This window comes from Rhipicephalus microplus, chromosome X (assembly GCF_043290135.1).
Source record: "Rhipicephalus microplus isolate Deutch F79 chromosome X, USDA_Rmic, whole genome shotgun sequence".
Taxonomy (NCBI): Eukaryota; Metazoa; Arthropoda; class Arachnida; order Ixodida; family Ixodidae; genus Rhipicephalus; species Rhipicephalus microplus.
Window position 1 is genome coordinate 358,847,850 of NC_134710.1, and position 13,156 is coordinate 358,861,005.

At 42.8% G+C, this 13,156-nt stretch overlaps 1 protein-coding gene across 3 annotated transcripts in view; it reads right to left on the reverse strand.

The window, feature by feature from the left end:
* Cisd2 (CDGSH iron sulfur domain 2) overlaps window positions 1-12,535 on the reverse strand; it is a 34,736-nt gene extending 22,201 nt beyond the window's left edge. The window contains exons 1-2 of one of the 3 annotated variants that reach the window (XR_012887474.1): window positions 12,500-12,535; window positions 2,410-2,539 (exon numbers count right to left, since the gene is read on the reverse strand). The gene's annotated coding sequence lies outside the window, so the exon portion shown is untranslated. Of the gene's footprint in view, window positions 1-2,409; window positions 2,645-12,499 lie in introns of those variants that run through there. The other 2 variants (XR_012887473.1, XR_012887472.1) reach the window with 2 other exon arrangements.
* Between the last annotated feature and the right edge of the window lie 621 nt (window positions 12,536-13,156).

Consider the following 13,156-nt stretch of genomic DNA (forward strand, 5'->3'; position numbering starts at 1 on the left):
TTGCCTGTGTTTCCTTTTGCTGTTGTCTCGTTTGTCCATGAGCAAGCTGAGCTGCGCTATAGCATTAAAATATGAAGAATAGCACCGTGGCTCATAGAGCATGCTGCTGTTAATAGTAGCTGTGAAAGGTGTTCTGAGTACTGATCAAGCATCATGACTCTTGGAGCGTGCTGCTTTAGTAGTAGCTGTGAAACACGTTCTGATCTGATAATTGCCTGGGTTCTGATAATTCCTGGGCCTTCACTTTACAAAACAGATATGGGGTATGTCATGGTGGAGGTAATTTTTGGTGCAAGCATTTTGTGGCAACTGTACAGCAAGGTGGGTTTTTTTTTTTTTTTTTCTGGGAACCCTGCAGTACAATGTTTTTGGCAAGAAAGTAATAGGCTTGAGGTGAAGGAAATGCAGCATGCAATATTTGCAGCTATTGTTGCTGTATGAAGACTCTCAGTATAAAATAATTCTACAAGGAAAAAAAAAAGTGAGACATCAACCAGACAAGCATGTGGTTTTCCTACCATACTCTGATAAGTATTTACAACTGGAGAAAGTATGGATAGCTACCAAGCTTACAGTATAGGGATGTGTGAATAGTAAATTTTAGAATTGAAGCAAGTGCTGATTTTGTCTAACTACAGTATCTAATAGTATATTTCTCTCAAAGAAAAATGTGCATATTCCTCACGACCAAACTGGGCAACATTTAAAATTGAAATGTGGCTTGTGCTCTCTCTGGTTTTTAGTGATTGATATGCGGGGTTTAACGTCCCAAAGCCACCATATGGATATGAAAGACTGCGTTGTAGAGGGCTCCAGAAATTTCGACCACCTGGGGTTCTTCAATGTGCACCCAAATTTGAGTACACAGGCCTACAACATTTTCGCCTCCATCGGAAAGGCAGCCGCCTCAGCCAGGATTCGATCCTGCGGGTCAGCAGCCGAGTACCTTAGCCACTAGACCACCGTGCTGGAGCTGGTTCTTAGTGGAAGGAACTTAGATATTCTCGGTGGGATTTAACTAACAACTGATTATATATATTCAGCTTTAAATTTTACTATACTTGCAGCATATACGCTCGTATAGCAATCTGATGTTCACCTATTTGTATATTTTGAACAATTTTTATTCATGTTGAAGTGCCTTCATGGTTAGAGGAATTGGGAACTTGCACAAAACAGATAATCTTGGGGGAGGAGCTTTGGAGTTGAGTTGCAATTTCATTTTAAGTCATATCGGGCATTTTCTGAATACTAAGACATTGCCAAGGTTTTGTTTCTACTGCCACCGATTGCAGATTTTTAGGCCAGTCTATAAACTACACAATTTCACATTTCAACTGTAGCTCAGGTAGACAACAGTTGTGAAGAGGAGAAAGAAGAGTATAGTTAAAATTTGGATAATGGGAAGTTGCTGAGGGGTGATTGCAACTATGTCTTGCATGCACTGGAAAGAGCATGTTTTCTGTTACTGCTGCTGCTATCTTTGTAAAGAACTGAACCACAATGGATGTATCTAAAGATATGTGCAAAACGAAAAAAAAAAAAACATTTGTTAGGCTAACAAGCCATGTTCTTGCAGGCTACACCTTTTTCAAGTTTAATGATTAATATACTCACTTTATGGACAAATATGAGTGAGCTGTGCAAAACTGGAATAGGCTCAAACATAATTACTATCAACTTTGTTATATTGCAGTAAATGCAATAGTTTGGTAACCATAAATAATTTTAACTATTATTCAAAATAGAAGTTTAAGGATCTAGAGCATACCTGTAGCTGCAAAGCAGCCCAAGATGTATGTATTCAAGTGTGCAGAATATTATAGTAGCACAAGTAAACGCCTAAGGGGTGTGAATATTGAATACTCTTGAGGTTGAGCTATTTTGATATTAAATATAATAATGACTGTCTGAATGTCCCATTGTTCTAATAGTATTAATCACATTTCCTGTTGGTAACATTCATCAGCGGTGGACATGACATAAGCTGCGTGGCCGCGAATCTGTCTTTTCTACTTAAAAAATGACCACTCGAAAAAAAAAACAAGAACTTCACAGATATATTCGGCAGTGCTACTATTTGTATGTGCATAGCTATCATTTGCGTTTTACCATTACTGTAACACCGGTATCACATGGGCACTTTTTAATCACCATTGGGATCAACTTTATGGTGGCTTCCATATGGCCCAAGGTAATCCGGTTCGAGCTTCTGTCAGATGAATTACGCCACTTCGCGCTTGCGTGCCATAAAACATGTCATTGACAAAACTCTGCGTACGATGATTTTATAGAGCCCTTTATCAGTAATGTTATTCGTGTAAGAACCACTCGAACGCCAAAAACTGTGCACGCCACTACAAAAGTAATTTCATAAATTCATTATTCGATAGTTTCCCTTTAACTTACCTGTATTACTGCATGAAATTCTAAATCTTCGTTTATTTCTGATGGCACCTGCTCGTAGTCGCAGCGAAGCGGCAGTCTCGCTGTACATGCCAGAGTTTCCCTTGTGGCGCCTCGAGTCTCCTAGTCGCTCCTGCCAGCGGTCAATCACAGTAAAGGTCTGTTCATTTGGCCACGAAGTGCGCCTACGCTGCAATGTGGTCAAAAAGCTGGTAACACTCATAATCAATTTGGTTCGAGGTGCTCCAACAGCTCTGATGGTGCGAGAGCTTAAATAAGCGCGGAAGACAACAGTCGTCTGCTTATCGTCTGCTTTTCCCGTCGCTCTACATGCGGTCAATAGGGATCTCAAAATATGCGATATTTAATGTATTCTTCTCATTTAAACAGTTTACCATTCCTTTTTTTTTTAATTTACCTTTTTTAATGTTGAACTATGCTCGATTTTCTTGTTTATTGTGCTTTCAATAAGCTCGGCCAGGGGGCGCAGACGAAGGCAAAATCGCGATCTCTCGGCCCAATCGCCAGTTTTTATCAACGTAACTAGATTCCAGTAACGGTGGTCTTATACCCGTGCCACACGGGCATAGAAAATGACATTTGGTGGCGAAGGCCTTCAGTTCCCGAATGACATTCGTTTCGCCGGCGCTGCTACACGTCCAAAGCGAATGACATTTGACTTGATGATGTCGATCACAGCACCTTCCAAGTGAGCATTGAGTGAATAGCAATAAAAAAAAATTAAGAAGCATTTACAAGCTTCATACACATCAGATAATCATCAAATGTAGAAATAAGCGTATTACGCTGTCCTAAGTTTTAGTTTCTTGCTTTGTTTTACAACGTTGCAGCCGACCGTAGCAACCTAAGCCAACACTAGTCAGATCCACAGCGTACATAGACACTAAAATTGACAAGCGTTTCATTATCAATACTTTATTTTCTTCGTATAACGTTCAAAGCATCTTTTTAAGACTTCAGTGCAAATAAAAGACGGGAAATTTCATTTTTAGCTCAATATGATTTGTTTTAGATACTTTCAGGTAAATCGCACTTCGCGAGCTGTGTCGTCGAGAGTAGGCATTTCTCAGTCAACTGAGTTCTGGCGAAGGCAGTTGGTGGCGAATGGCATTCGGATGAATGCCATTTTGTTCGCCCGTGTGGCACCGCGCGAATGGCAATAAATCTGAAGGCATTCGGGGGTAAATGCCATTTTTTCTGCCCGTGTGGCACGGGTATTAATCTCGCTCGGCCATGATCGCGATTAAAAGCGACCATGTATCAGCACCTAATTAGGATCGTGGTTAATCGGGATCGGCACTGATTGTGATTAAAAATGTCTGTGTGGTACCGGTAGAAATTTGGCCCACTTTTTTTTACATAAACTAAGTGCTGTGAAAGCCCTATGTTTGGGAACAAACTGCTCATTTGTTTTAAATGTTGCCTTTGTACCGCCTATTTAGCACTTGGGCTAAATAACCACTGGTCATTAAGGGCAACTGACTGAATCTAAGAGAAAAAACACATGTGAGAGGGAGACAGAAAATTAGGCGGGCAGATCAGATTAAGAGGTTTGCAGGTATAACATGGCAGCATAAACCACAGGACTGGGTCTATTGGCGGAATATGACACAGGCCTTTGCTTTGCACTGGGCATAGTCAGTCTGATGATGAAACTGACATAGTTTTAAAAGTAAAGCATGCTTTAATAAGTGCACTGTAATGCTCAAAACATAATTTCCTGTGTGAGCACTAGGATGTTGATACTGCTGGATAATAGAGAGAAGGTTTTACATTTTGGTGAACTGTTAGAAATACCAGTTGCTTTTCGCACATTTCAATTCGTATTTGATTTTGTCTGACACACTATTATTGGCACACCCCTATTCCAAGCAGCAAGTGTCTAAGATTTGGATGTACATTAATTTTGGCCAACAGCTTGGCTTGGCTGGCTAACAGCCAGCAAAACTGAAGTGTTGGTCCTGTGGTCGCATTTGTAGTATGGTTTCTTAGTTGATCATTTATAGTTATGTTGTAATTTATGATTATTAAATGCCACTCTACATATTGCTATGCCAATTCCACTATTGGGGCATCAAAATCAGCAAGAGACTGTTTTCTGGCCCGTTAGAAGCTTCATGCGTATTCTTTATTTTAAAAGACCCAATTATTCTTTTTTTTCTAAGCCAATATTACCATATCCTTTTATTTCAAGTACCAGATGTAACAAAGAAATTTTCATGTCAGATGCTTCTTCATAACATTTAGCACACTCTTCCTTTGAATTAGATCAGAGTATTCGCCAGTGAGAGAACTGCACAGATGTCGCAGCATAAAGTGTAAAAAAAAATTATCCCCTAGAGTTCAATTGCACAAACAAGATCGATCAACTAAAGAAAGAGACCACGACACACAGAGCACCGAATAGATGCCAACGGGATGCATGCCACCGAGAGCAAAATTGAGGCCCTACTTCGGGCACCCAAACCAACTGACAAAACATCTCTTGGAGCATTTCTTGGGCTAATCTCATTTTATGACCGCTTCCTAAAGAACGGGGCACATGACAGAGCAAAGCTGTACAATCTGCTAGAGAAAAATGCACAAAAATGCACACTTGAAGTGGGAAACGGAGCACGAAACCGCCTTTGAGGAGCTCAAACACATGGTCTGCACTTGCACAGTGCTTGTGCATTACGATGAAACCAAACCCCTTCTCTTGTCCGTAGACGCGTCACCGTACGGTATCGGGTCGGGGCAGCGCTAACTCAGGAAGACCCTCTCGGAAAAGAACTATTTCCAGCTTGACAAACGGTTGGCCATTATATTCGGTGTCAGCCATTTCCACAAGTACATTGCTGGCCGGCAAGTAACCGTGATAACAGACCATCAACCACTTATTGGTATCATGGACGAAAAGAAACAAGTGCCGTGGGTACTATCGCCCTGAATAACTCTCTGGTGTTTAAAGCTAGCCACTTATCATTACATATTGGTGTACAGACCAGACCAAAGGCACCAAAATGCTGACGCTCTCAGCAGACTTCCGCTACCAGCGCATGTTGATGAGCATTATCTGCCAGGAGACATGCTCATATTGGTTCCCACATCAAGCGTTGAACTAGCGCCAAGAAAGCTGGCTGAAATTACCCAACAAGACCCAGTTTGTCTCGTGTGAAAGAAGCAGTCAGAAGCGGTAAACTGCTCAAGCTAGCCAATGAGGAGTTTGCAGCATAGAGGAAGCTCGAGGCCGAACTCTCCATTCAATAGGGCTGCCTAATTAGGGGCTGCAGAGTGGTGATTCCTCTCAAAGCGAGAAAGAGTGTATTGGGCCTGGCCCACGAGAACCACAGAGGAGTTGTTGCAATGAAAGCCTGCGCTAGAAGTTACTTTTGGTAGCCAGGTGTTGACAGCGACATTGAAGAAGTGGCAAGAAACTGTGTAACACGTCGCGAGCACCAAAAGGCACCAGGCAAAGCACCCACGCCTCAGTGCGAGCGTGCAACGTCACCATGGCACACCATTCATGCAGACTTGGCTGGCCCTGTGGAAGGGAGGATGTTGCTAGAGGTGGTCGATTCGTACACTAAATGGCGGCTAGAAGTACACTGCATGCGCAGCATTCAAAGTGCCTCATTGATCGAGGAAATGTGAAACTGTTTCGCAATGTTCGGGGTCCCCAAAAAGCTCGTGACGGACAATGGCCCGACTTTTGTTTGCTCAGAATTTGAAGAATCCCTAAAAAAGAACGGGGTGACACATGTCACAAGCGCCACACACCATCCGTCCACTAATGGTCAAGCAGAGAGGATGGTGTTCGAAACAAAACAGACGTTAGCCAAGAACCAAACAGTAACATTTGCATGCAGCCTGGCACGATTCCTGCTTAAGCAACACAGCACTGTGTCAACGGCAACGGGAAAAACACCAGCCACTCTGATGTTCGGGCGCGACATAGTTACTGTGCTCACACAACTTCAGCCCCAGCCGTCTGAGGAAACACCCTCGAACACCAAGGGGTATAGCTCCCCGAGGGAAATTTCTGTGGGGGCAAGCCGTATTCATTGGATATTCTGGAGACAGCCCTGTATGAATGGAAAGAAGGATAATGAAGAGGCTCGGGCCCAGCTATTGGATGATTAAATGTGAATCAGGAACGTTTCGAAGGCACCTAGACCACATAAAACTTAGTGTCGACCAAAGTCAGGCGGAAGATCGCATGCCAAGCGGGCATGGAGAGCAAGGCGAAACGACTCGGCGAGCCACTGTTCCAGCTCCGTACGTGCTGGATTCACAAGCAGACTCTCCTGTTGATGCAGCAGCAGACTCCCCTGTGTCATCAAGCTTCAGCCTAACAGAACAGCCAGGGCCACAAGAACCAGTGACCCCCGCTGGACACAACAGCATCACGTCCGCAACAGCATCGCCAACCCCCAGATCGCTATGGTGACTCCATCTAAGAGGGAAGGGATGCGATGTTCTACAGGCGAAGCACTGCCGTTCCCAACAAATGGGCGTACCGCCACTCCTGGAATCGCAATCACCGGATTCCAGTCACTCCGCCGGGCGGCCGGAGCGAAAGAGATATTGGTTTTCCTTCGAGAGGGATGCAGCGCACGGATAGCGCATTCCGCGAACAGGCACCTTTTTGAAAAAATAAAGCAGTTCATACCCAGCAGCCAAGCGGTGTGGTTCTTCCTTCGGAACACCATGAGAACCCCGCAACGTAACACACCCCATCCTTATTCTTCTAGTTACTTTACTATTATGGTTCGGCTCCGCGGTTACTACCTGTCCTAAGTAGACATATTCCTTTACCACTTTTAACGACTCTCCACTTATCACAAAGCACTGTTTTCTGGCGAGACTGTAACACATTACTTTAGTTTTATGCATATTAAGTTTCAGGCCTACTTTTCTGCTTTGCGTGTCCAGTTCTGTAATCATGAGCTAATGGCAGGTTACTGAGACACTCTCCACTAACTCTTGTTCCTAACTCTTAACAATCTAGGTCCCTGAAAACCTCCTGTGAACACGTGGTGAATAGTATTGGAAAAATCGTGTCTCCCTGCCTTACACCCTTCTTTATTGGGATTCTGTTGCTCTCTTTATGGAGGATTATGGTGGCCATGGATCCGCTGTAGATTTCTGCCAATATTTTTATGTAGGGTTCGTAAATGCCCTGATTCCGTAATGCCTGCATTACTGCTGATGTCTCGACTGAGTCAAACGCCTCCTCGTAATCTATGAAGGCTATGTATAGGGGTTGGTTGTATTCAGCCCATTTCTCTATCACCTGATTAATTGTATGAATATGGTCCATTGTAAAGTAGCCTGCACAAAATCCTGCTTGGTTTTTTGGTTCATTGAATTTTAATGTTATCCTAATTATTAGCTATGATTTTTGTAAATAGCTTGTAGAGAACGGGCAGTAACCTGATGTTCCTGTAATTTTTCAAGTCCTTGACGTCTCCTTTCTTATAGATTAAGATGATGTTGGCGTTTTTCCTAGATTGTGGTACCCTTCTCGTCAAGACACTTCGTATATAAGGTGGCCAATTTTTATAACACAATCGCTCTGCCATCATTCAGCAGGTCCATTGTTAGATTATCCTTACCAGCGGCTTTGCCACTTTGCATTCCTTCTAGATATTTCATTACTTCTCCTGTCGTTACTGGTAGGATGTCAAAATCATGTGAGCTATTAGTGCTTTTTACGGTATCATCCTGGTTGTTTTGGTTTCTGTGCAGCTCTCTGCAGAACTCCTTTGCCACCTCAACTATCATATCCATATTGGTTGTAACTTTGCCGTCTTTGTGGTTACTGCTATGTTAGAAATGTAACTCGATAATACAGATGCTTGGGCTAGTGGTGAGCACTCTTTCTGTCCTTGTTTCTTTTGTAGTTACGTTGTAACTACTCGTAGTCTTGCGCTGTGCAAATATGTTGCTATGTTAGTTTGCCGGATTTTCAATTTCTAATAAACACCAACGAAATACGATACAGCCTTAAGGCAGTGCCAGTCTATGCTTTACCACTTAGAATAATTTTCCTGTTTACTTTTCATGCACTCAAACCGCCCGCGACGTGTACTTTCAACGTAACATACAGCACAATAAGACTAAATACATGGTTTTTCCAATTGATTCAGTGTGCAAAACAGCATTTTGTTTTTAAGTGGAACGACAGTGCTTACTACAAGTTTTATGGCACAAAATTTGAAACTTATACCACTTTCATACTATATAAAGGGATAGGTCTTGCAAACTACATTAGCAGTATATTTTATTGGGAGTGAAAAGGTAATCAATTGAAAGTGATAGTTCCACTTAGTACACTTCTACTATGATTATTCACACACGAAATGTGTTTTAATTTGAGTGGTTGAGCTGAGGTATTACAATTAAAGCTATCACACATGATTTTTTTAAATCTTATTTTGTCGAAAAATATGTCATATACAGACAGTGCTATTTTGGATTTATGAGTTTAACCATTTTTGGTCCCAGCACACACATCCCTTCAGATGATGTAGGAACGCGTGCCAGTTCGGTTTTGCTTCTGTGCATGCCAGGACTCTCGTCTGGCCACCTTAAGAACCTCCCAATGTTACCGTGACATCACTGCTGTGTAGTGCAAGCAAGGTTATAACATGCCTGGCCTGAAGCTCCTCTGCATTATCCAATGACATAATTTGTGTTGTTTTTACAGTTGACTCACTAGCATAGGCGTGCACAGGGTTTCCCTTCAGGGGAAGAAGGGGGGCAAATGTTAATCCCACTGCACCCTTTCCCTATTATGTCAATGTATAAAGCTAACTTTGCACCCCCCCCCCCCCTTAAGCAATGTATAAAGTCAACTTTGCAACGTTTGTGTTAAATTGTCCACGATGGCACTGCAAAACCTACATGACATCATTTCAGCAGATTTTTGTGGATTTTCGCATTCCACAAGATTTTAATAAGAGACCATGAAAACTGAGTAATAGCAAGTGCTGCCACCTAAGCCTCAGCAGAAGTAAGAATCTGCGTTAAATGGGTCAGCTAACTACTGGTCTCAATTCATGTCATGGTATATATAGTATGCAGGACATAAAAAGAATTTGCCAGACACTATCTACAAACACCAGAATACAACTTTTGCGAATACAACTTTTGCGTAGCTCAACACACATGGTGTCTGCTTCTTTTCTTCGTGTCCTTTTTACATTGCAGAGATCATAACACAAATAAATTGTGAATTATAAGAAACAGGAACAAAAAAATTTTAGCATGTAATTCTTTCTGTCTGACAAAAAAATTGCATAGTATTTCACAAATAACTTGTGGATATATCACATATCAGTAACATCAAAATTTAAAAATTCACCGACAAAATTAAGTTCAAGCCAAGGTTTTGGCAGTGTTCTTTCGAAATAATTTTTCCTTTGAATAGAGACCAAGATAGCTACGCCCGAAAAAAGTTTTCCAGTTATTCAGTGTCATTGCTGGAACAGAGCCATGCCAGAGTTGTGAATCGATGTTAAATTCTAATGGCAGAATTGGAGCAAGTTTTTCTGCTCCTTTTGGAGCAAGTGTGTTCCAATGGCTAAATGAGGGCAGGAGTCGAGGTTTCCAATGAGAGAGTTGGAGTGGATTCAGAGCGACAGCAACTCCGAGGAGCAGGAAAACTTGGTCTGCCGAAATTAGAGTGAACCGCAATTCGGCACGTCGCGCTCTCTTTAACACGTTCGCCCACGTGGTGGCACCACAGCTGTTACGTGTTTTGCGACAGCTTTGAGTCAGAAGCTCCAATTCCTGCATGAGCAGCTCATTGGATCGTGTCACCGACACTGGAACTGTCACGCACGAGCAGTAATTCAGCAGAATTTGACAGCAGAATTAACGGAATAAAATACCTACACGCAAGGTATTCTGCGCAACTCCAGGACTTCCGCTTCCTCCTTGCTTCCATGCTTGCTCTGGCGGTGCAGATTATGTTCCAATCGCGAATTCGGAGGCGTTGCTCTAAGTCAGAGTCAAGTGCTCGCTCACAGAGTCCAACGGCTACTCAGACTATGCTATCGGAATTCAATATGAGTAAATGTCCTGCGAAAAGCAACACAATCTCAAACATCGTACTTCACTTAATAGCGCAGAACTATCCAATTATTCAAGGAAAGTATTGATGAATAAAATCTGACGTGAATATGACAGGAAGACTTGGCGCCCCGCCACGGTGGTCTAGTGGCTAAGGTACTCGGCTGCTGACCCGCAGGTCGCGGGATCAAATCCCGGCTGTGGCGGCTCCATTTCCGATGGAGGCGGAAATGTTGTAGGCCCGTGTACTCAGATTTGGGTGCACGTTAAAGAACCCCAGGTGGTCAAAATTTCCGGAGCCCTCCACTACGGCGTCTCTCATAATCAAAAAGTGGTTTTGGGACGTTAAACCCCACAAATCAATCAATCAATCAGGAAGACTTGGCACATTTACTTGGACAAGCGACTTTCCAGTATGATGTCACAACGAAAATCGAATGGCGGGGTTTCTGAAATGAATAGGAATTGCAGGACCATCATGAGATGTTGCTGGAGGCGCATCGGCATACTCATCAAGCGCACAGCGTTTGTAGCCTCATAGCCGCACTAAATGACTGAAGCACAAATATCTTGAAATTCAAGAAGAGAATTCCTTCCGAAAACAAGGTTTGATAGATTATGCAATTAGCATAACATTTTATTAACAAACAGACGAACCCAGTCTGTTAAAATTATGGCTGATTATGACCGTCTCAGCAACTAAAGCTGAAACAAGTGCACTCATGTCCTCATCTGCACTCATGCGCAGAAGCTTTTCTGCAGGTGTGAAGTGAGGCAAAGAAATGAAGCACAGACCTGTAAACATATTATGATGCATATTATGACATAATGCTCCAAACGACCCACTGGTCTTTTGGAGTTGATTGTCCGCTCCGCCCATCCGTAGGCTGGATACTGGATAATAAAAGCTTGATGCAGACACCATGTCATCGGGAAGCAGATTCCTTTCTTTGATTGTTCGAGGAAAGTAGGACAACTTAAAAACCTTAATGCAACATTGATAGGGCCTTAATTTTTTTTGTCATGTCTCTTAGACTGATCATGAGGCTGTTTTTTTTATACATGCTCTTATTGATTCCAGTGTTTGTGCAGCTGATGTTCCATAAAACTTTTAGCCAGATTTTTTTTCTGCGGGTGTAAAGTAACTTCCCCAGTTTTTCACTGATTTGGAAACCTCGTATTTTGAAAACAGATATTCATGTGTTGAATCTTGCAGTTCTTCTTTTGGACAAGCTGCAACTTGTCTACCAGTATATTGGTGAAGGGTCCTACGCTGCGCATGCGTATCCCAACACGGGCATACTTGATTTTGTTTTTTTTTTTTTAAAGAAAAGTGTAATAAGCGACACGTTTCTCCACGTTTTTTTTTTTTTTTTTTTTTTCAACGTGCGATGCCTAGCTCAATGTCGTCGTTAAAGGTACGCCCATGATGATGATATGTGGGGTTTAGCGCCCCAAAACCACCATATGATTTTGAGAGGCACCGTAGTGGAGGTCTCCGGAAATTTCGACCACCTGGGGTTCGTTAGCGTGCACCCAAATCTGAGCACACGAACCTACAACATTTCCGCCTCCATCGAAAATGCAGCCGCCGCAGCCGGGATTCGATCCCGCGACCTGCGGGTCAGCAGCCGAGTACCTTAGCCACTAGACCACCGCGGCGGGGCAATGTCCTGAAAAAGGCTTCATCTAGTTATACATACAATATACACCCTAGTGTATGATTTCACGTTCAGCTAAAAGATACTCCGTTGTGATTTTTTTATTGATGGATGTAAGCAGAAAACAGCACACGATAGCATTTTGCTATGTTCAAAACTACTTTCCATATTTAACACGCCAAGAATAAGTTTTGTCTCACGACCACACTGCTTAACACTCGCATCATCTGCACACGACACACAACATAATCATCCGCATACAGTCTGAAATTTGAAACGACACTATCACTGAAATCATTTATAAAAATGAGGAATAGAAATCACGAGAAGCCGATTTGAAACATGCAGCTTACATTTGCCGTCCTCGAACTCATGCTCGGCCCATCGTCACAGAGTCTGTCTCAATACCTGGAAAACACTCATTATGCCAACCAAAGCTTCCAGATTTTGGCAGGTTGAGGTTTCAGCACAAATTGGTGTCACTTTCGAGTATTTCTTAGAGGGCTTCCCAAGCGTTTTAAAATCGCGTTCATCGCGCGTTAGACGCGTTGCTGTAGTTACTGTTGCCACAGGAAACCTAGCGTTCCTAGGGTGGCTTGCGTTGCTAGCGCGTTGAAAAGTTGGCGATATCACAAGAGATGACAAAAATGCAAAAGGCGGTCGAAACAAGTGATTGAAACCATGTAGGCCTGGAACAGCGGTAATTACAAAACAAACTTACCAGCAAGCGTGTTAGTGTAATAGACAATAGATTAGTTTTATCACCGTCACCTTAGACTGCTGCGCCGCACCAGCAACCCCACCAACGCCTCCTAGATTTTTTGTGCCTGCCGGATAAGCGCGAAACGCCGGTCATCTGCGGCGGCGCTGCCTACGTAGGAATAAGGGTTTTGTACTAAGTCTTTGAGATTGGCAATTTTGGCGTTTGCTACTAATTTTAGAGGATGCCTTGTATTAAAAATGTTGCTTGTTGAATGACGGCGTCACTTACGTAGGGTTAATTATAATAG